Source organism: Oncorhynchus mykiss, chromosome 27 (assembly GCF_057628025.1).
Source record: "Oncorhynchus mykiss isolate SJ-2025 chromosome 27, ASM5762802v1, whole genome shotgun sequence".
Classification (NCBI taxonomy): domain Eukaryota; kingdom Metazoa; phylum Chordata; class Actinopteri; order Salmoniformes; family Salmonidae; genus Oncorhynchus; species Oncorhynchus mykiss.
This window is the reverse complement of record NC_143048.1, coordinates 44,852,396-44,861,988: the sequence shown is the minus strand read 5'-3', so window position 1 is coordinate 44,861,988 and position 9,593 is coordinate 44,852,396. Positions and strand designations below refer to the sequence as shown.

Below are 9,593 nucleotides of genomic sequence, written 5' to 3'. Positions count from 1 at the left end.
GAAATATAAAAAAAATCCCAGAAATGTTCCATATTCTCAAAAAAAAGCTTATTTATCTCAAATGTTCTGCACAAATTTAGTTTACATCCCTGTTAGTGAGTATTTCTCCTTTGCCAAGATAATCCATCTACCTGTCAGATGTGACATATCAAGAAGCATCATTACACAGGTGCAGCTTGTGCTGGGGACAATTAAATGCCACAGATGTCTCAAGTTGAGGGAAACTGCAATTGGCATGCTGACTACAGGAATGTCCACCAGAGCTGTTTTGCCAGATAAATGTTATGTTAATTTCTCTACCATAAGCCGCCTCCGTCATTTTAGAGATATTGGCATTACGTCCAACCGGCCTCACAACCGCAGGCCACGTGGAACCACGCCAGCCCAGGACCTCCACATTTGTCTTCTTAACCTGAAGGGTCATCTGAGACCAGCCACCCGATGAAACTGGGGGTTTGCACAACCCAAATTATTTCTGTAAGAAACCGTCTCAGGGAAGCTCATCTGAGTGTTCGTCGTCCTCACCAGGGTCTTGACCTGACTGCAGTTTGACGTCGTAACCCACTAGGGTCTCACCTTCGATGGCCACTGGCACGCTGGAGAAGTGTGCTCTTCGCAGACAAATCCCAGTTTCAACTGTGCTCCTGTCCAACATTGTGAACAGAGAACCCCACCGTCAGCATGGGGCAATGGTAAGGGCAGGCATAAGCAACGGCCAAATTATATGGATACCGTGACCAGATCCTGAGGCCCATTGTCGTGACATTTCATCCGTCGCCATCACCACACTTCCAGTTCCCAACGATATCCAGCGATTTTAGCACAGCCATTGAAGAGGAGTGGGACATCATTCCCGCAGGTCACAATCAACAGCCTGATCAACTCCATGTGAAGGAGATGTGTTGTGCTGCATGAGGAAAATGGTGGGTCACACCAGATACGGACTGGTTTTCTGATCCACGCCCCCTACCTTTTTAAAGTTATCAGTATTCACAGTCATGTGAAATCCATAGATTAGGGCTTAATGAATTTTTCAATTGACTGATTTCTTTATATCAACTAACTCCAATAAAATCTTAGCAATTGTTGGATGTTTTATATTTTTGTTCAGTGTAGATGAGTAATTGACATACTAGTCATTTAAAGGGATCAGATTCGATACACTAACTTCTTAGTAAAGGACAACATTATTCACTACACTGACATCTCTCCAGTCCACAACTCTTTATTTACTCGTTGCGTTACAGTGGGGTGGGGGGGGGAAGAAACATGTATTCTAGTGGGTGGGCCTCTGACCTTCTAAGCCCACCCATGACTGCGCCCCTGCACAGTCATGTGAAATCCATAGATTTATTTTTTATGACTTTTTTTCAGTTGACTGATTTTCCTTTTTATATGAACTGTAACTGAGTAAAAATCGTTAATTGTTTCATGTTGCGTTAAAAAAAAAAAAAAAAAATGTTGTTCAGTAAAAATGGTTTCTCTGTCCAGATCACAATGCGTGTGACTACCTCCGGAGGTGGTCAGGAAGATCAGATCACATTCAGTGTCTTTTTAATTGTTCAGACCGGTCAACAAACAACAAAAATATCAGGAGGATCTAATCAGAATCAGAACAAAGAACGCAAGTTAGAACCAGGAACAAATACTTTGAAACCAGTTTAAAAATAAACATAACTTTCAATAAATTTGGTATAAATACAGTCCTTTAAAAGTCAAAGTTAACGTGAATACTCAAGTGGTGTGACCACATTCATCTCGTTATTGTTTTTGCTAAGTGCACAGAAAGAGTGAAATCACAGCAGGATGTGTACTTCCATTCAGAAGTTATTCACTGTCTTTTTAGGGCTCGTTTTAATTGACTGTGGTTGTTTTTTCGGGTGTACAGCAAAGTAAGGAGTTCCTGATGCTGTATCAGCATCATAGAACAGGGTTCTGCAGTGTTCTATGATGCTGTATCAGCATCATAGAACAGGGTTCTGCAGTGTTCTGTCGTTTTCACTCCCTCTGTTCCTCCGCCTCATCTTTGGTAAGGTATTTAATGTGAGCCCAAACGCACCATATCTGGAGAGCCAGACAGAGAGAGAGAGAGGAGGGGGAGGGGATACAGAGTGTGTGTATTTACATCAGTGTAATTCCAGCAGACAGTTGTGTCTTACTGATACACCCAGGAGCCTCCCTGCTGCCAGGATCAGAGCCCCCAGTGTTTGCAGCCAGAGGGGATGGGAGGGGGCACAGAGGGGATGGGAGAGGACCCCCCCCCCCCCCCCTTGCTGGTACCCATACAGCCACAGGGGGTAGACCACCTGAAATTCTTGCAACATGAGAGAATCTTTCCATTTACTTCAGTCTGGAAACCAGGGCCTGTATTCAAAACTGTCTAGAATCAGGTCCATCTTATTCCATTTTTCTAAGTTAAAATATATTGTTCAGTGAGATGAACCAAAAACATGACTGGAGCTTACAGCGGAGATCCCTCTCTTATTAGAACGTCTTACTTCAGCAGACCACTTCTGTGAAATTAGACAGCATAGTGGATTACACCTTTACCTTTTAGTCATGGAGGCCCGTACCCACAGAGGACTGTCTGTGGAGCTGCTCTTCCACTGGGCACCGTGGTCACAGAGGACTGTCTGTGGAGCTGCTCTTCCACTGGGCACCGTGGTCACAGAGGACTGTGTGAAGCTGCTCTTCCACTGGGCACCGTGCCCACAGAGGACTGTCTGTGGAGCTGCTCTTCCACTGGGCACCGTGGTCACAGAGGACTGTCTGTGGAGCTGCTCTTCCACTGGGCACCGTGGCCACAGAGGACTGTCTGTGAAGCTGCTCTTCCACCGGGCACCGTGGTCACAGAGGACTGTCTGTGGAGCTGCTCTTCCACTGGGCACCGTGGCCACAGAGGACTGTCTGTGAAGCTGCTCTTCCACTGGGCACCGTGGCCACAGAGGACTGTCTGTGAAGCTGCTCTTCCACTGGGCACCGTGCCCACAGAGGACTGTCTGTGGAGCTGCTCTTCCACTGGTCACAGAGGACTGTCTGTGGAGCTGCTCTTCCACTGGGCACCGTGGTCACAGAGGACTGTCTGTGGAGCTGCTCTTCCACTGGGCACCGTGGTCACAGAGGACTGTCTGTGAAGCTGCTCTTCCACTGGGCACAGAGGACTGTCTGTGGAGCTGCTCTTCCACTGGGCACCGTGGTCACACCACTCCACTCCACTGAAGACACCATCCAGCCCAACTAGAACAGGACTTTATATGAACGCTGGCATACGAAGACCTACATATTGAAGACAGTACATAATAAACTGTTTATCTTTCATTACGTGTTGCCTTGCAGTCACTCATTAGACAGGTTATGTTGTGAACACGGAGAAAAATGCTCAACTGAAAGTGAACCTATATTTAACTAGGCATGTCAGTTAAGAACAAATTCTTATGTACAATTACGAAGCACTAGGCTACCTGCCGCCCCAACATTGCAAAGAAAGAGAGACTGATTTCCCCCCCCCCCCCCCCCCCATAAACGTAACGGATATACTGTATACCAGGAGTTGTGCCAGGCCTGCCACGTCTGTTGACTCTTCTATATGTTACAGTTGGATGTCACTGGCTTGTATGCCAAGCAGTAATTGTTTCAATACATCTCCTGCCATGTCACTGATGCGTTGTGAAAAAATGGTGTTGTTTGATGAAGGCATTGTCTTCATAGTTTTTGGGGTCCTTTTCCCCCAGCATTGTCCCAGCCATATCTGCAGCAGCAGGGAGAATGAAGTCCTCCACAATAGTATGGGGCTTCCCTGTCCCAGCCACTCCTCCACAATAGTATGGGGCTTGCCTGTCCCAGCCACTCCTCCACAATAGTATGGGGCTTGCCTGTCCCAGCCACTCCTCCACAATAGTATGGGGCTTGCCTGTCCCAGCCACTCCTCCACAATAGTATGGGGCTTGCCTGTCCCAGCCACTCCTCCACAATAGTATGGGGCTTCCCTGTCCCAGCCACTCCTCCACAATAGTATGGGGCTTGCCTGTCCCAGCCACTCCTCCACAATAGTATGGGGCTTGCCTGTCCCAGCCACTCCTCCACAATAGTATGGGGCTTGCCTGTCCCAGCCACTCCTCCACAATAGTATGGGGCTTCCCTGTCCCAGCCACTCCTCCACAATAGTATGGGGCTTGCCTGTCCCAGCCACTCCTCCACAATAGTATGGGGCTTCCCTGTCCCAGCCACTCCTCCACAATAGTATGGGGCTTGCCTGTCCCAGCCACTCCTCCACAATAGTATGGGGCTTGCCTGTCCCAGCCACTCCTCCACAATAGTATGGGGCTTGCCTGTCCCAGCCACTCCTCCACAATAGTATGGGGCTTCCCTGTCCCAGCCACTCCTCCACAATAGTATGGGGCTTGCCTGTCCCAGCCACTCCTCCACAATAGTATGGGGCTTCCCTGTCCCAGCCACTCCTCCACAATAGTATGGGGCTTGCCTGTCCCATCCACTCGGTAGCTCACCATATAAGACTCTTCTAGCCCCTTCTTATTAATGGAATCTGTTGCTTTTAAACACGTCTTACTACTCGAAAGTCGTCTTTTATTCGCACTCAAAAAACTCCTGTGGCTAATTTTTCAATTTGTCATGTTTCGTTTCTAAATGTTTGCGCAAGAGTGAAGGTTTCCTGTGAGAGAGTATCGGTTAATGTGATTGGATGAGTATCGGTTAATGTGATTGGATGTTAATTATTTGACTAGGCTACCTGTATTTGACATTGTGTTGTAATTTCGCTGAACACTAGATGGTTTCATTTGATTTTTGGCAGCGAAACGAGGCTACTCAGGCGAGAAAAAGACATCACCCAAATGTATAGCCCCTGGGAGAAAATGTGATTTTTATTTTATTTGGCATACCCCTGACAACCTTGCGTGTACCCCAGTTTGAGAATAGCTGTTGTAGAACCTGAATCCGCAGGAGTGGGTCACTGCTTTGATGTTTGCAGGGGTCTCACCAAGGCTTTTTGAACTCTGGGAGGGGGACACCATGGAGTTGTCAACTGTGATGGAGAGGTCTTGGAGTGGGCGGGCAGCTATGTCTTGTTGAGGTTGAGCTTGAGGTGGTGGGATGACATCCAAGCTGATATGTCTGTCAGGCACACAGAGCTGCATGTTGCCACCTGGGTGTCAGAAGGGGGGGAATGAGAAAAGTAGTTGTTTCATCAGCATATCAATGATAGGGCCTGTGTGAGGATAGGACAGAGCCTTATTAAGAGGAGAGGGCCTAGAACCGAGCCCTGGGGGACACCAGTAGTAAGAGTATGTGGTTTAGTTACAGATTCTCTCCACGCCACCAGGTAGGAGAAACCTGCTAGGTAGGAGGGAATCCAGAAGTGTGAGGAGCCTGGGACTCCCAGGCCTGAGAGGGTGGAGAGAAGGATATAATGGTTCACAGTACATTTGTGAGCCACAAATGGCACACTAGTCCCTATATAGTGCATTACTTTTGACCAGAGCCCTATGCACTCTATTCCCTATATAGTGCACTACTTTTGACCAGAGCCCTATGCACTCTATTCCCTATATAGTGCACTACTTTTGGCCAGAGCCCTATGCACTCTATTCCCTATATAGTGCACTACTTTAGACCAGAGCCCTATGCACTCTATTCCCTATATAGTGCACTACTTTTGACTAGGACCCATAAGGCTTGGGTCAAAAGTAGTGCACTATACAGAGAATAAGGTGGCATTTGGGACTCACAGCCTCTGTGTTTTGAAGGCACATAACCTACCTACCTCGTACAGCTGACTCCACACCATGCTTCTTCTCCCCAAGGTTGTCTGTCACTACGTCTAGCCAGGTCTGAGCTATCCATCCAGCCCTGGACAACAGAGGGAACTACACATGTTAATGTGAAACCTATGATACAGAAACTGTGGCCTACTGTTCGATAAGCATAAATATACACAGGTGCAACTGGACGTTAAATTGTAATGCGATGTTTAACATTGAGTTGAGGAGTCTGCCGTAAAGTGTAAAAACTGTGGCAAATGGATTATGCATACAAACCCTTGGACTACTGTTAAAAGTAGACATATCACAAATCATGGGAATATTTAGCATTATATTTGATGTTTTAAACATGGGTTTGAAGATTATTCACCATCTAGAATGACGTGGATTGTTGAACGCAGTCCAAGCAGAAAGTATAAGGACTAGGGGGATATAACCTGTGAGAAAAATCTAAAATACTGTTACAAATTAGTCCTCCTTTTACAGTAAATTGTACAACTAATACTACATTATGAAACATTGAATGTAGCTTCTTGCTTACCATACATTACACTAGCGTTTGGTCTTTGGAAGAATGATCATTGCTACCAAGCAACAAAAAGTATTTGTCTCACCTGTGATGCTGGGCCAAAAGTTGTTCCATAATCAGTCAGTTACTACTGGCTGTCACCAAGGTAATCTGAATTGTCATTCTGTTTTTGCGGCTCCAGATCAGACAGCGCCTCATTCACGGAACAAAGATGATGCAACCGTTCAGCGACCTCTAGCTACAAAATAGTGAAAATATCTCAAATATATATATATTCGACATTTATTTATGAACTCATATTACAGTATATGCGGTAATAGAATCCCGAATCAGTAGTCTACGGATTTACACTTGATGATGGGTAATCACTCATTCTGGCGGTCACCGAGGGGTTTGCTGTCTCATGGTACTTTAAAGACAACGAGCTCGGGGGGGGGGACGAGGTCGAATCATGACGTCAGTGATCTTCAGGTCGGAAAGTCGGTCGCTCTAGAAATATATGAGTATCCCATTTTGAAATGCCGAGTTGGATGACCGTTCAAAACGATTTTTTTTATCAGTCGGAGCGCGTTTTTTGCCCTGAAGTGCCAAGTGTCGTGAGCGCACTGAAGTCGGAGATTTCTGAGTTCCCAGTTGGTTTGAACGCGTCATCACTAGTGGAATTGCTCTTTCAACCGACGTCACAGGGAACTCTCTGACGCAAAAAAAATGAATTGTTCCTCTACCACGCGGGCGACAAGTTTCCACTAGATCGCACCGCCATAAAGTCAAAATGATTTTAAAAATTAACGGGAAAAAATCACATTTTAACAAGAAACATTTTATAAAGAGTTTTCCTGTAAATACATAACCCCTATAGGCAAGGTTTATGACTTTGTGCTTGTAAATAGTGTGGCTACTCGACATGTCCACCAGGTATGCGGTAGCTACAGCTGTACAGGTGCAACCCAATACGTTCATTGGACTTTGCATTGAGGACTTAGTTTTATGACTATGAACTGATAGTCAAATGGAAGTCCACACACACACGTAGAATACATATATAGTATATGAACTGTGTAGCCTACTGCACACTGTCTACAAGTGTATCCACAGGGGGGAGCCAGAGACCAATTAAAGCATCAAAGCCAATGTACGTCTGCGATTTATCAGAGACGGAAGAGGGAGCGAGATACCCCACTCGCAGTTTTGTTTCTGGTTCAATGAAAGTCAATGAACTAAGTCGACCAGACCCAGCAGCTATTGCATTGGTGCTTATGGGAGGCACACCCAGTTAAGTAGAACGGAACTGATTTTTTTGTTTTTGTTCAATGGTAAAACGGCCTGAGTGAACTTTTAATTTCTCCACCATCTTTGGTGCGTTCAGAAAGATGTAAACAAACAACAATGGCTGCCGTAGGCCTAGTTTATTTGATTTATTTAACCAGGTAGGCCAGTTGAGAACAAATTCTCATTTACATCTGCGACCTAGTTCTTTGCAGCCAGACGTACACTTGCTCCCTATAAAATGGTCCCCTGAGGAGCAGTCTTGTCAGGTAGCTAGCTGACTTACTAACCAACTCTGCAGCTGCCTATTACCAGAGCAACCAAATATAGTTGAAAGCATAGATTGTGTCATTGTCCCTCAACCAATCAGTGCGGGCGGTTTCGACACGCTATGGACATAAGACAATGAGGGTATTTAGGCAGCCCAATTTAGATTTTTTTTTCTTCCAATAATTGGTGTTTTGACTAATCATATCAGCTCTGAAAATATCTGGGGTGTATTCATTACATCTTGCCACGAAAACCACAAACGGTATGAAACGGGGAGGGGCATACCTGAATTTTAATATTTTTTTAATTTCACCTTTATTTAACCAGGTAGGCTAGTTGAGAACAAGTTCTCATTTACAACTGCGACCTGGCCAAGATAAAGCATAGCAGTGTGAACAGACAGCAACACAGAGTTACACATGGAGTAAACAATAAACAAGTCAATAACACAGTAGAAAAAAAATTACATACAAAAAATTTAAAAAGAGTCTATATACATTGTGTGCAAAAGGCATGTCCAATAGAAACTAGTTTTTGTTGCAAAGCGTTTTCCGTTTGGAGTAAACAGTTTGTTACAAAACGTTTTGCAATAGACAAAAAGGGGGAGCCTGGATGAGTATTTTACCTATCAGCTGACCACATCAAATGTTACAGCAATCTGTCAGTCGATGACCTGGCACGCAACCATTGGCTGATGCATGCAACGTCTGAGCAGGGCATAATATATCGGCCATATTTAATTCAAGATGAATCTTCAGGCAAACATTGGCACTTTGTAATGTATTATACACCACAACTCAGTGTTTTTGAAGCAACATCCAGAACATGCATCACCTCGCTAACTAGCAATCAAACTACCGAGCTAACTCCCTATCTAACTAGCAATCAAACTACAGCGCTAACTCCCATTCAAACTACCGAGCTAACTCCCAATCAAACTACCGAGCTAACTAGCAATCAAACTACCGAGCTAACTCCCAATCAAACTACCGAGCTAACTCCCAATCAAACTACCGAGCTAACTCCCAATCAAACTACCGAGCTAACTAGCAATCAAACTACCGAGCTAACTAGCAATCAAACTACCGAGCTATCTACCTACCAATCAAACTATCGAGCTAACTACCAATGAAACTACCGAGCTAACTAGCAATCAAACTACCGAGCTAACTAGCAATCAAACTACCGAGCTAACTAGCAATCAAACTACCGAGCTAACTCCCAATCAAACTACCGAGCTAACTCCCAATCTAACTACCTAGCTAACTCCCAATCAAACTACCGAGCTAACTACAAATCAAACTATCGAGCTAACTCCCAATCTAACTACCTAGCTAACTACTAATCAAGCACCCACTCAAAACTCCATGCATATACTTGTACTGTAGTATACGTACGTACCTACTGTATTTTCAGAATAATACGGTCTTAATTTAACATTGTTTTGAAGGTTGTCATAACACACCTTAACCAATTGGATCCTTAGCTTAAAAAAGAGAAAGTTGAAAAGGTGTTGTTGTATGTGTCGACCTGCTTTGCTTTATCTTGGCCAGGTCGCAGTTGTAAATGACAACTTGTTCTCACCTGGCCTATCTGGTTAAATAAAGGTGTTCTCACCTGGCCTACCTGGTTAAATAAAGGTGTTCACACCTGGCCTACCTGGCTAAATAAAGGTGTTCTCACCTGGCCTACCTGGCTAAATAAAGGTGTTCTCACCTGGCCACCTGGTTAAATAAAGGTGTTCTCACCTG

The 9,593-nt window shown here is 44.9% G+C and overlaps 1 long non-coding RNA gene across 1 annotated transcript; it reads right to left on the bottom strand.

Annotated features, from left to right (window-relative positions):
- Positions 1-4,877: 4,877 nt before the first annotated feature.
- Positions 4,878-6,964, bottom strand: LOC149971326 (uncharacterized). The gene is made up of 3 exons (XR_016492555.1): positions 6,392-6,964; positions 5,780-5,865; positions 4,878-5,161 (listed from the first exon to the last, which is right to left on the bottom strand). It is a non-coding gene; the product is annotated as an uncharacterized LOC149971326 (long non-coding RNA).
- Positions 6,965-9,593: the final 2,629 nt, after the last annotated feature.